The sequence below is a fragment of the Haemorhous mexicanus genome, chromosome 19, assembly GCF_027477595.1.
Source record: "Haemorhous mexicanus isolate bHaeMex1 chromosome 19, bHaeMex1.pri, whole genome shotgun sequence".
NCBI lineage: Eukaryota > Metazoa > Chordata > Aves > Passeriformes > Fringillidae > Haemorhous > Haemorhous mexicanus.
This window is the reverse complement of record NC_082359.1, coordinates 9,743,441-9,757,378: the sequence shown is the minus strand read 5'-3', so window position 1 is coordinate 9,757,378 and position 13,938 is coordinate 9,743,441. Positions and strand designations below refer to the sequence as shown.

The following is a 13,938-nucleotide window of genomic DNA, read 5'->3' as shown; positions in this document are numbered from 1 at the left end:
CATACTGAGGTGGATCTTGTGTTTACTGCTCCTTATCACCGGGCACCACTGAATAGAGCCTGGATCATCCTCTTGGCACACGATTTCACATGTTTAAATGGATTGGTGAGATTCCTTCCAGACTGACCAGGCCCAGCTCCCGCAGTCTTTCCTCATCACAAAAATGCTCCAGATCCCTCATTATGCCTGTGGCCTCTGCTGTACCCTCTCCAGTATCTCCCATTTTTATTTATCCTTGTCCAGAAGTGGACACTGTAAGATAATCTTGACACACCCCGCATTTTCCCGCCCTACCCACGCCCAGCTCCGGTCCCTCGGGACGGCGGGGCCGGGACTCGAACCCGCGGCCCCCGCGGAGCAGGTGGAGCGGGGCGGAGCCAATCGCGGCCGCGCTGCGCGGGGGAAGCCCCGCCCACGTCCCGCACCGCGCGGTCACCATGGCAACAGCGGCGCTTCCCGCGGGGCCCCGCGGCCGCCGGGGCGAAGGGGCCGGACCGGCACCGGGGCGGGACATTCCCGCCTCCCACCGCCCTCCTGCCGCCCTCCCGCCGCCTTCCCGCAGCCCCTCGCTCCGGGGAAGCGCCGAGGGACGGCCCCCTGCCCGCCCCGCCCCCGGCCGTGCCCGGCCGCCGCTCGCCGCCGCCGCGGGGGAAAGGCCGCTGCGCGCCCAACTTCACTTCAAGCAACTTCCCCGGTGCGGCGGAGCCGGCGCCCGGTTTTGCGGAGGGAGCAGCCGGTGCTTTGGCTGGGTGAGTGCTGCTGGCGAGGCCACGGGGGTGGGACAAAGGCGGGCAGTGCTCGCTCAGCCTTAGGGCCGGCACGGGAATCCCTTCCCCGCTTCCCCGGGGGTGCCTCGCCCTCCTCGCCGGCTCCGGGGGACCGGGCAGGGGGTCCCGTGCCGAGGGGTGCGCTCGCCGCTCCCGCATGGCCCCTGGCTGCCGGACCTCCTGGCTGTTCCTTTCTCGCTGCGTCAGACCAAAGGCTGGTGTCCTCGTGTGTTAAAAAGAAGAGAAAAGCCTCCCTCCAAAAAAAACCCTTCTGTGGTTCTAATTCGGCGGCTGGAGGTGGGGAGGGGTTGTAGGTGGTTTTTGGTGGATGGTGTTGTTGCTCGTGGTTCTGAGGATTAGAGCGTAATTTTGTAATCCACGAGGGCTGCAGTTATCTCTTCCTCGCTGGATTAGGGATGATAATGTGCTTGGAGGTCTTAAATGGACAAATAAAGATGCTCCCCCTTTCTCCCCCCTCCTGCTCTGCCCAAGGAGCCGTCGCCCGGCTGTAAACCGGGCGACGGCTCCTTGGGCAGAGCAGGAGGGATTCAGGCTTTCCTGAGAGTCGTATGTGACTCCTTAATGCCTTGGATTTCGGGAGATATATTATCTGCTCCTTAAAATTACTTCGAAGTGCCAGTTTAAAGTCAGCATGCTGCTTTTGAATTGGAGATTCACACAGCTTTGTTTGTTGGCATCGTATGTACATAGAATCTCAGGATAGTTTGGGTTGGAAAGGATCTTAAACCTCATTTCATTCCAACCCCCCTGCTAGGGGCATATATTTTTGTTTTGGAAGCACTTGGGTGGACAGATTTGTGTTGTTCTGGTGATATGCAGCTCATTTGTTAATTTTTCCTCCTAACTCTAAATCCAAGCGGTTTATATGTGCACGGAGAAACGTGGAGCGCTGCTTCTGGGTGGAAATAGCTGCTCCAAAAGATCACGTGGAGGTCAGTTCCTTGAATTTGCACGGAGTTCTGCGCTCGGATTTGGGAGGGAGCAGCGCTGGGATTGTGGATGGGTGAAGCTAATCAGTGAAATCCCAGAATTTCCTGTGTGGTGCTGCACGGAGCCGGGTGGAAAGCTTTGCCTTCCTGAGCCTGCCTGCAGCATTGTTGCTGTTCTTGCCTTTCTCCCGTCTGGAGGTGGGAGATTAATCCCGTGGATTCAGGTATTGACTTGACTTCTATTTCTGTGGTGTAATCCGGGTGATTCTGATTTGTGTGTGAGGAATGGGATTAGGGGAAATCACACTTGGCAGATGGCGGAGCTCTTCTGTGCCATTAGGAGATATTGTAACCTTTGATTATACCTGCAGGTCTGGTCTTAGAGCTCAGGCTCTTTGGGGTTTGGTAATAGAATTCCATTCCAGATGAAATATTGCTCATGATAAATTACTGGGATCACATTAAAGGAGCTGCAGCAAACAGAAATGGATGTTTTGTCCAAACTGGTGCTTTACTCCAGGGTGGTAATTGCAGGCAATTTTCCCTGTCTGCTGAGGGGTAAACTCTGTTTCCAGGGTAACTGGGAAGTTGTTCAGCTGCTTCTGAGGTACTTTTTTGCCAGAGCTGAAGGTTGTTGGCATTTTCTTTTCCTTGTCTCTCCTCCACAAACCAGAAGGATTTGCATCTTTCTAACGACCACATAAAAATGGGAGTTTTCTTTGTTTTCCTGTGACGTTTGCAGGGTGTGTAGGGAAGCAGACAGTTGTGTGGCAGAAATGCTAATAAAGCTGCCTGGCAGCTTAATCCAGGTAAAGACTTTCTCAGGAAAAAAAAAAAAAAAAAAAAAAAAAAATCTTTCAAGAATGTATAAACTTTTCCCCCCTTTGTTTTTGGCTAGGATTTTCTTTGCAGTGTGCTCTGCCTTTTCCTGTAAGAATTATCAAGGATATTTATTAGTAAGCAAAGCTATAAAACCTTTGTGCTTCAGAGTAGTTAAGGAGATTGGAATCCTATTTAAATAGATGCTGTAGCCTGTAATTCCCTTTTGATAGGTGTAGAGTTTATTGAAAATGGGTGTGTAAACTTTTCTTCTGTTTCAGACAGTGCCCTGAGCTAATTCTAGGCTAAATGTTTCCTTCCCAATGTATAGAAGACACAGAACCAAGTCACTCTGGAGAGTCACAGTATGGAAAGTCCCTAAAAGGAGTCAAAGTCTAGGACTGTTTCCAACTGGAATACTTTGGTTTGTCATTTTTTGCTGTCTCATTTTATATGTGGCAGTAAAGGACGTGCATGGCCCCAGCCCCAGGGTTGTGCTCACGCTGCAGTTCTGGAGCTGCTGCTCTTATGGCAGGAGAAAGGGCACAGTCCCCATCTGTGCTGCTCCTCACATGGCTCTGGCCTGAAGAGATAACCAAGGATTCAGAAAATTTCCATGGCTGATGATGAAGCAGTTTTTCCCTCTGCCATACTGAGGCTTTGTCTAGCTGCAGGATTTTTCTTTTTTTGGTGTTTTTTTTTTTTTTTTTAATTCTCTTTTCAGCCACGTGCAGCATCATCATCACCTTGGGTGTTAATTGAGCCTCTTAAGTGTGCAGACTCCTCTGTCAGAGGCAATAGGCTTCCTAAATGCCTGATTTCTTCCAAAGGAGAAAAAAACCCAGTTACAACTTGAAAATAGGCTTTACTGAAAGCAGGAATTTCAGACTTTGTGTTTCATAAGTTTACCAGCCCTTCCTGCCCCATGTGCTCAAGGTGACATTCAGACCACATGTGAAAGAAGCAAGTCCTGACCAGCAGGTCCCAGGTGGATGGAGAGCTGAGGTATTCCTGCTCCTGGGATTCTTTGCACAGCTCTGTGATTTTGCTTGGGTGTTGTCCTGGACTCTGCTCCATTCAGCACTCATGTGTCTCCAGCTATTAGATAATTTTGAAACCAGTCCTGTCACCTGCCCTCTCTTTGGCACGTGTTTGGTTACTGCAGAGTGAAAAAGGAGCTCAGTCTCTGTGGTAATGAATGTGTTACTCTTCACTCCCTGGTCCTTGCCCTGGAGTTATTCCCTGTTTGGTTATTGCTCATGGAGCTTCCTCCCTTCTGGCAGATTTTCCAAGTAACATGTGAATCAAATTGATATGATTTCTCTATCCTTGAGTTTGTAGACAGAGATAAGAAAACTTCCCATAGTCTTGAAAATTCTGGTGTAGTGTTGCTTGTGGGGAATGCTGTGCAGATCAGGGACAGGACTCAGGATCACACTGGAGAGCATTTCCCTGAGTGTGTCATTTAGGGACACCTTACAGGTGTGACTTCCTCTCCTGGCTGCTCATGTGTTTAAAAATCGTGCTGGTTTCTTATTGGGCAGTTTGATAGATCAAGGTATTTCTCTAAGCCATGGTGTGATTTCTCACATTGATACTCCACAGAAGTTGCTAGCTTGGCACTGTCCCTATCCAGGCTAGTGTCCTTTGGCAGTGCATTGGTCATGCTGGGTAGTTAGTGAAAAATTTGACTAGTAAGAGGGTGTGTCTAAATGCAGATTGGACTGTTCTGCATCCATTTATGTGTAATGTTGCTGTTCTTTCCTTATTTTCCAGCTGTTTATTTTAATGGAATGTTTTCTTGCATGAGATTTGAAGTCTTTCACTTCCCAAGCTGGGTGAATGTCCATGCTGCTGCTGATTATAGGGAGGTGTGCAGTGCTGCAGCCTTTCTGCTCATTGATTTTATACATTTATTTATTTCTTAGGGTAAGTGCACCTTGTTCAATTCTCAAGTAGCTGGCAGCATTTAGGGAGGAAGGGGTCATTCCAATGAGCCCTTTATGGAGCAGGAGATCCTGCTGTGTGCTGTGGGCTGCTTGGGAAAAGTGAGACTGAAATAAATGCTCAATCCTGCAAGCCCAGGCATGAGGCTTGTGGTGATGCTGTGAGCCCAGTCTGTATCACTGGTTTGTGTTTGGTGCACAGGGGTGACTGGAACCTGGGAATGTTGCAATGTTTTTAGGTGTGTTTTTAGTTTTGTGTGTAAGAATTGCCCAAGGGCATTGTAGGGCAAAAGCCACAGATTTTTTGCTTTTGCTTCAGAAATCTCTTTAAATGAAGAGTCCCTGCTTGTGGTAGTAGGATTTGCAGTGTAAACTGCTGCGTGGTTGTCTTGAGCTTGCAGCCAAAGAGACTGGAATAATAGCATCAGGAGAGCTGAGGAATTCTCTCCACAGCAACCAGTCTTGAATCCTAATCATGGCCCTTGGAGTGACCACAGGCTCGGTAGGTTTAGCAGCTTAACTGGAAGACTCCACGCTTGACAAACTCGAGATGCACCTGCCCTAGGCAGCTGGATGTGCAGACTTTTCCTAAAAATGTCCAGGAATTGGCTCTTGGTTGCTTGGATATGTGCTTCCAGTGAGGTGTGTCTGCTGATTCTGAGGAGATGCTGGGTTAGAAGTGAAGTTGGTTCTCTGTTCTCTTGTCCTTTATTGACTCTCAGTGAGATTGAAGGACATCCATGAACTTCTGAGCTCTCAGGCCATTCTTCTCAAGCTGTGCTTCAGGAATAATTAAAATATTTACAAGTAACAAAGCCAGAGCAAGTCAATTGCTCTTTCCCTTGAGAGGGCTTCTATAGGTGAAGAGGACATTCTGCGTCTTGTGTTCTGTTAACTGGCAGGAAAACCAAATTCTTATGAAAACCTGGATATTAAGTGTTGCCAAAACATACTAAATTTAGTGTGGTGACTGTTTAATCTATTTTCAGCTATTGCTTAAAAGAACTCCCTAATGTTTCCCTTTTATTCTCGTGATTGGTATGACCTGAACATCTGATTACAAAAGGATATTTAAGTCTACTGGGTGATGATTTTCCTTAGGTCTAGGTTTAAAGAATTCAGACTCTTAAAATTAAGCTGTTTATGGGAGCATACTTTATCTTTAGATTCTTTTCTCAAATCGAGGAGGTTTATTTTCTTGGTTCCCACTGTTTTTGTTCTGGGAATATGTAATGCTGGAACTTTTGCGAACAAAACCACTTTTAAACAGCTCGGGGATATTTTTCAGTGCATCTGTATAAAAGGAGATCATTAATACATGTTTTTGCAGTTTCTGAATGCCTTACACTTACGTTGAGACAATAGGAGTTGAGTTTTCTTTTTATGCTCTTCATCTCTACAAAATACGCTTGAGGAGAGGAAATGAATGTTTTCTGAGGGTTGTGTGATTGTGGTGATGCAGCTTGAGCAGTCCAGGGCAATGAGAGGGTTATTATCCAAAACACTGCTTGTTTGTGGTTGAGTCATGTCCAATGAGCACACACTTAAACATTGGGGGTGGGGGGATCTGGACTCTTCTAACGCCACTTACAGAGCTGTTCATTAAAAATTCTTATCAGAATTAAGTGCCAAAACTTCCAGTATTGGGGTAAAGCCTCTGCTTGCCTGAAAGGAGATAGTGTTGGTCTTGGACCGGTGTGAGAACTGAAAGCTTCTTCCTATTGTAGTAATTACGAGTCAGGATGGTCATTAGGCTGGTGTAACGAGCAGGAAAAGATAACAATTCAGTAGCTGGAGGTTTGGTGTCTCCCCAGTTTTCACTTGGAGGGAAGAAGCGTGTGTGCTCCAGCAGCTCCTCCAAAGAGCAGCTTTGGAGTAAGGCTCGTCTTACTGTTCGCAGTTAGATGGGCTTTAATGTGGGCAGGGAGGAGATGTGAGCCTTATTTCCAGGTCAAAACACCCTTTTCATTCGGTTGGGGGCTGGGAATCGCCAGGAGCCGAGTGGGCTGTTAACTCCAGCTCTGGGCTTGACCCAGTTCCTGCGCAGAGCGCCGGGAAGCGCCTGAGCTCCAAACGGGCAATTCCAGCTCTGCTGCAGGGAGATGGATGGCAGAGAGAGGAAAAAGGAGTTAGCTGCATTCTGTTGTTTAAATCTGAGCTATGTGGGTTTAGTGCATTGGGGAGGAGGTGAAGGAGTGAGCATGTTTGGCCTGTTTTTTTAGTTTTTCTTTGATTTTGGTAGTTACCCTTCATAACTCTTCCTAGCCCTTTCCAGGGGTAGGAAGCTGCCAGTGTTTTAGTGAAATGCATGAAAATAAGAGGATTTGTTTGTGCTTTTAGTGCTGCAACATTGTTGCCATATGCAGCAGCCTCTTCTGTTTATATTTTCATAGTGACTGTTTTTGTAATCACAGTATTGGTTAAATATGTGCTTTCAGTGCCTTTCAACAAGTGATGTTAATAAATGTCAAGTTCTAAAACTGGTTATTCCTGCTGTTGTAAAATGAGGACCATCATCATTTTACAGTGTTGGTGAGACTTGGAAAGGCACGAACAGGAGCGGAATTTTAAGTTTGTCTTTATTTTGCTCTTTTAATGAGCTCAGCCTTGAGCCTGTGCTGGGCTTGGCTGTCTCAGTGCAGCCGTAGCACCAGTGGCTCCTCGCAGGGAGGGAGTTGTGCCAACATTTAGGAGGGATGTTTATCTGCTGGGAGTATGTTCAACCATACAAGGCTTTCGATGGACAAAGCTGCCTCATCCATTACGAGGCCAGCAAACCAGGATGTGTTTTAAACAGAGTTGGAATTTCTGGCCACTGTAACTGTTTGATATTTCATGAGAACACTGGGAATTCTTCATTGACCCAAAGGAGCACAACAGGCCTTTCTGCTGGAGCTGAGCAGCATGGCTGGCTCGCTCTCTAACTGAGGGACTTTACAGAAATGTCACTGTTGTTATTGTTGTCAAACAGTGTCTTACTGTATTGGCACTATTGAATGTCAAATATTAGTGTAATCTGTCAGTAGAATGTTTTCAGCAACATGATGGCTGCCGAGTTATCTAAATACCATTCTGTTCCTGCTGCAAACATGATGCAGTGTGGGTTTTTTGCATGTTTGAGCAGCAGTAACTGTTCTGTTCAAGAGAAGCTGTGGCTGCCCCATCCTTGGAAGTGTTCAAGGCCAGGTTGGACAGGGCTTGGAACAACCTGGTTTGTGGAAGCTGCCCATGGCAGGGGGTGGAATGAGATGAGCTTTAAGGTCCCTTCTAACACTTCTGTTCTTCTATAATACATATATTCATTTATCCAAGTATTATTAGATATTTCTAAAATGTAAGAATTATGATACACAAATCCATACAAGTCATCATAACGTTCAGTTAATGTTCTTCACAAAATGAATATTTAAAACAATAATTAAATCACTGCAGCTCTGTGGCTGCTATCTGCTAAGGAGAGGTTAAACGAATCACTCTGATTACAGCAGAGTTTCCAGTACAACTTCAGGTCTTTGTTACTCTCCTAAGCACAGTTTTAGTCACTGTTCCTGTGTGGATGTGTGAGGCTGCTGGAGAGGTCTCCACGTGTCTGACCTGCTCTCACTGGACAGGGCAGTGATGTTTCCTTGCTTCCTTCCCCAGCTGGGTGAATCACAGCACCCATTGGAAATGCTCATCGATAGTTACAGGTCAGCATTCAAGAAGGTCAGGGAGGCTGTTTCTGCTTTCTGCCTAGTGAGCATTATGCTAATTCAGTCGTTAAACATATTGGAATTGTGCTTCCTTTTGCTTCTGCAGTGCTTGCAGATTCCATGGGAGCCTTTTCCCAGTGCTCGGAGCACAGAGGGTTAGTTTTGGGCAGGGAGAGGTTTTCTTGTAGCCTGTGCTGTAGTCACACACTGGAAATGTGTCTGTAGATCTCAGTGTGGATCTGTTCTTTGTGTGAAATATTTGCTTGAATAGTGTCAATGTCATGTTGGTGCTCATGAATGAGGAGGAAATCGAGGGGAGATGATGGAGAAGCTGAAACCTTAAGATGAAATACATATTTTCCTCTCCCAAAGGCACCTCACTGAAGCACCTGTGTAACTTAGGCCCCAGTACTGACGCCTCTGAGAAACCATATTGAGCCTTTTCTCTCTTATTTGTTCTTAAGTACTGGGAATGTGTTTGTGGAAGGTGCCCATGGCAGGGGGTGGAATGAGATGAGCTTTAAGGTCCCTTCTAACACTTCTGTTCTTTTATAATGCATATATTCATTTATCCAAGTAGTATTAGATATTTCTAAAATGTATGGATTTATGTATCATAATTCTTACAAGTCATCATAGCGTTCAGTTAATGTTCTTCACAAAATGAATGTTTTAAAAAATAGTATTGCTTCCACACCAGCATGTGTAGAATCTTCAGAGATTATTTGTGCTGCATATGTGTGATCTATGTGTAAAGTAATGATCACACAGAGCATTGTCTTTGTTGATATTGGACTGTTGCACACAATGTACAAAGCAATTGATCTGGAATCCAGGTTTGTTCTACAGTAGATTTAGGCTGACTGAGATGGTGTTTTCACAGGCTTGGCTCTGTAGGGAGCAGGTTCATATATTTTTCAAATTGTCTCCAAAATTCTTGTTTCACATCCATTGAGTTTATTTTATTTTTAATTTAACAGCTTTCATGTCAGATTTGCACGCTTCAAAAGTGCTGAAAATGGTTACTTTAAGGTTAAAGCTTTTTCCATCTTTGTTCATCTTGACTGTAGAAGTGGTTGTACTCTCTTCTCTGTCATGTCTTGTCTAATAACCCTGGAAAGCTGGGCTTGAACTGAGCTCCCAGAGCCCAGGGTTGGAGCTGCTCACAGAGAGAATCAGCGCCACAAGTTGTCAGATCTAATGGCTCTGCTCCTGCTCACATCTGGGCTGAAGGCTGGGGTAAAAACTTGTTAAGGCACGAGTGTATATTTTAAAATATATAATTAACAGAAGGTTGTTTATAACTGTTTACCAATGTGCAAGACAGTGTTTGTAGTAGGTTGGACTGGCTTTTGTTAGACTTCAGAATCTGTGGCGTTTATCACTTTGCTGCAGAGCAAACAGGCCACACACTGCCTGAGCACTGGGCAGGTTTGGTCAGGCAGAGCTCTTCCAGCCTGTCTGGCTGCTTTTTGTTAATGCTGATTTTTGAACACTTGGGCTCTTGAGCCTGATGACTTTGGGGAGGGGAGCTCATCAGGCTGACCAGGGCAGAGTTTGTGTCTGGTAGTTCACGTGGACCTTTTGTCCATGGTTGATTCATACGTGATGAAACAAAATGAAAAAATTGCCCAATCTTCTTCACTGAGCAGGTGTCTCCTGTTGGCTCATCAAGTCTCAAAGCTGCAGATTACTAGAAAATGAAAAGAAATTAGATTTTGTGCCTAAGTCACTTCTGAAGTATCCTGCACCAGCTGCTGTCTCATGAAAGATGTTGGGACATGCGGATCTTAAATTTCCTTTTCAACTTTGCCACTCCACATTCAGTTGCTTGGATTGGTGTGGCTCCTGTTCTGTAACTGATTTGGCTCAGATGGGATTTGGGATTCCTCCTTCAGAAATTCTTGATGAATTCCTGTTTTTATGGCAGCTTTATGCCACCCTTTAAACTTGCAGATCTGTACCAAAAAGGCCAGCGAGGGAGTTGGCTCAGCAGATTTCCCAGTAGCTGCAGGACTTGCTATGTCTCTTGAGGCTGGTGAATGTCTCTGCCTTCCAGAGGCTTCCAGTGGTGTTAACAGTGATCACAGTGGGATCAGTGGGTCATGCTTCACTGTGGGGCTTTGTGGGGACAAGCATGAGCAGAGGTGGGGAGCTGGGAGAACTCGGTGTATCCTGCTTTTCTTTTGAGTCAAATTTCAGTCCAAGCATCCTTCTTTGTAATAACTTCAGAAGGGTGTTTCTAAATTCACTGTGAGATCATTTTGAGGTTACTAAATCCCTTCCTTGGATGTGCTCTGAGAAAGTGGGATCAGGTGCCAGGGCTGCTGTAATTGTGGTGTGAGTGTGGCTGGGTGGGGGTGATTTGAGGGAAGCTTTATGGTCTGGCTGCTCATGGGCAAGTGAATGCTCGTGCTGAGGCACTTAGGTCTGGATGAGCTGGTGAGGACAAACCTGTGATCTTTCACTCCTAATTTTTGTGAGCTACAAAATATGTCTGTGTCAGCTATTTATTATTACCCTGCCTTAAAATGTAGGTAATCTCTACAATAGACCAGGAGTTTCAGGTGCTTTCGTGTTACTCTTCTATCTTTATTTTGATGTTTAAGTGCCTCTCTGCTCTCTGTGCTTAAAACTTCCCAGAAAGATAAAAAGCTCCCAGGGTTCACTTGTGGTTAAAAATGCCCTTCTGTGCCAAAGCTGTGAGTGTGGCTTGAGCAGCCCCTGGGGTTCCCTGGGCCTCCCTGTCCCTGTGCTGGGCATGTTCCACACCAGTGCTTGTGTACATCCAGGCACTCCCAGGTTCCCAGTGCCACCGTTTGGATTTCAGAGCTGTTTTTTCCCACTCCAGCTATTTCTTTTTCTTTCACCCCCCTCAATAAATGCATTAATGTTTTTAGTGCCTGAACTGTTGTCTTTCAATTAATAGGCATTTTTCCCCTTCTGTGCTTTCTCAAGCATGTAGGGAGGTGGAGGAGATTGTTTAGTACTCACAAAGCTTTTGGATAGTGTACGTGTTATCAATAATTCATTACAGGCCTTGATTTTGCTGAATGATGTTGTGTTTCTGAAGAACAAGGTAGTGTACAATGCATGTGCAGGCTTGTTGCTGTCAGAGTTCTTGGCTTAAACATCCTTTTGTTCAGAAATGAGGAGAAATGCAGTGTCACTGCTCTGGCTCCTGACAGTCACACACGACCCTCTGTGTTCTGTTCCATTCCTGGGGCTTTGGGGGAAGAGGAAGCTCCTTTGTGGATTGCTGGTAACAATGCCCTGCTCACAGAGAACCAAAGGAATACTTGTACAAGCTGGCAATACCCAGCCAGTGATTCTGAGGTGGGCATTTAAATTAATGTGGGGGAAAAACCTATTTCCTACATATGTGAAAAGCCAGATGTGCCCACTGAAGGAAAAAGAGGAGGCTTATCATCAAGGCAGCAGCAGTAGCTCCTCTGGCAATACGTCAGGCTTTGTTGACAGAGCAGGTTTGTTCTGGGAGTGCAGTTCAGGGCAGTTTATTGATGGCTGGTAGGAAGCAGCACCCTGCTGCAGCACCAGATCCTACCTGACTTAATGCCAGGTTCAGTACTCAAGGAAGAGATCAAAGAGCTGTTGGAACACTGGGAACAAGCTGAAAGGCAAAAGGGTTTCATGTCTCATGTGTCAGTGTGTTTAGGGCAGAGGGTGGCATAAGGGATTTAGGCTTAGGGAATTATATATGCCATCAAGTATTTGGCTTTTATAACAATATTTTATTTGACTCAGAATAGATCCACCCATCTCTCCTCAGTCCGGTGCTTTTTTCACTATCCGTGAGACAGGAGTGGAAATGGTAAATCTGAGGGTCATGTCCATTTGATCTGAATGAGTTTTAATGGCTCCATCAGTATCCTGAAAGACAAAACTGGAGTAAAATTAATCCAATTTAATACTGTTAATAATTTTCCTGTTCCAAGTCAGTTCATCTTTTCTGTGAAGCGCTTGAATTGCTGCTGTAGAGCTGAGGATGGAGGTGCTGCCTGGGAGATGGAGCTGTGTTATTTGTGCCAGCTCTGCCAGTCTTTTGTCACAGTGCTTGTCTCCTGCAGCAGTCCCAGCGAGATCTCCTTATCTCCACTCAGCACTGCTGTGCTGCAGCTTTGCAGGCTTCATCTTCAGGGCAGAGGTTGTTGTGACTCAGAGGAGCAAGCTTTGAAATTGTTCATTTGTTCAAGAGCAGAATCATCTGTTCCTGGGAACCACCTGGTCCAGCCCCCTGTTTATCAGGGTCTTGCTGCCATGCAGCTGCAGTTCATTTCCAGAGCAGTGCCTGGTACGAGTATTTTGGGCTGGAGTGTATTTGCTTGTTGAGTGAACTTGACTACATGCTTATGCTCTGACTAATCAAATATCTGAAAGGTGGAATGATGGACTGAGTGGAGAAATTGCTGTGACACAGTGTTGGCTCTCTGTTTTGATAGAAAATGTGTCATTAGCAGCCAAATCAAAAGCTGTTGAGCACAGAGCTTTTTGCATATGATTTTTTAAGATCACAAGTGGCAAACCAGCCATCAGAGAAGACATCTGAAGGCAGAGCTGTGAGAGCTGAAGCAGTACATAAATATTTGTGTCAAGGAGGTGCAGTGACACTTTTCCCCAGATCTCCCAGAGAGGCTGCGGAGTCCCCTCAGTGGAGTTATTCCTGAACCATGTGCCATGTGCTCTGAAATGACACTGCTTGAGCAGGAAGATGGGACCAGATGACCTTTTGTGGTCCCTTCCAGCCTGAGCCAGTCTGTGATCATGTGATTTCTTTTAGTCCAGGTGAAAGCTTAGGAGCAGTGTAATCTATTGCAGCATCTCTGCTCTGAGTGTTTTATCAGTAGCTGCCACGTGCTCTTTGTGAATGAGTCTTTGCTGGCGACTGTGCAGCTTCCAAATGTGTCTGTCAGGAAAAGAACAGGTATAAAAATAATGCACTGTAAACCTGCTTTCTTGTTCTTGCAGAAGCAAAGGAATGTTAATTCTTAGCCCTCGGATACGCATTAGTCACCATAGCTATGTATACACATATATCATTTTTAATATCATGATTTTGGTCTTCTAGCCCACCACTCTCTTTCTTTTGTCCTCTGGTTTTATGGGTTTGAATTTGCTCCAGGTGCTTAAACTGTTGAAGTGATCTCTCAAGGTCATGCTCCAAGGCCAGTAGCCTTAAGTTTTCTGGTTGAAACCACTTTTTTTTCTCCCCATATGGCAATACCTAATTAATTTTTCAGCACTCAGATGAATGTATAAAGGCTCAGTATTTATAAATTTGTCCTGGTGACCCCACGTCAATCACAGGACAGCTTGAGCTGGTTGTACTTTCTGAAGGTGGTTTACTGTGCCGGGCCACAAATGCGTTTTCCAGCGCTGGAAATCCATTAGAATTTGAGGAGGCAGATCAGAGATTAGGGGCTTTGTCCTTCTGACACAAAAGCACCTGCTGTGCATGAAGGCAAGCAGGAAATGTCTTCTCACCTCGTGCTATTTCTGTGTTACAGTGACCTTCAGAGGCTGGGTTTGTGTGAAGAGCTCCTTCCCCTGATTCCTGCCTGGGGGCACAGGGCCATGGGTCAGCTTTATTTCTGAAGGCTTCAAAGTGCTGTGGAGGCACTTGCCTATTTTTGTAGCAAGTAGGTGGATTTTTTCAATAAACCAAAGCCCACGGATCTGCTTCACTCAATCCTTTGACTTGAGTTCCTCAGCAGGTCAGCCAAGCCCTGTCTCCCACGGGAGTGCT

At 45.8% G+C, this 13,938-nt stretch overlaps 1 protein-coding gene across 2 annotated transcripts in view; it reads left to right on the top strand.

Moving 5' to 3' along the window:
• The first annotated feature begins 600 nt into the window (after positions 1-600).
• KIAA1671 (KIAA1671 ortholog) overlaps positions 601-13,938 on the top strand; it is a 64,935-nt gene continuing 51,597 nt past the window's right edge. Inside the window, exons 1-2 of one of the 2 annotated variants that reach the window (XM_059863765.1) lie at positions 612-749; positions 1,646-1,720. The gene's annotated coding sequence lies outside the window, so the exon portion shown is untranslated. Of the gene's footprint in view, positions 750-1,645; positions 1,721-13,938 lie in introns of both variants that reach the window. The other variant, XM_059863764.1, reaches the window with a different exon arrangement.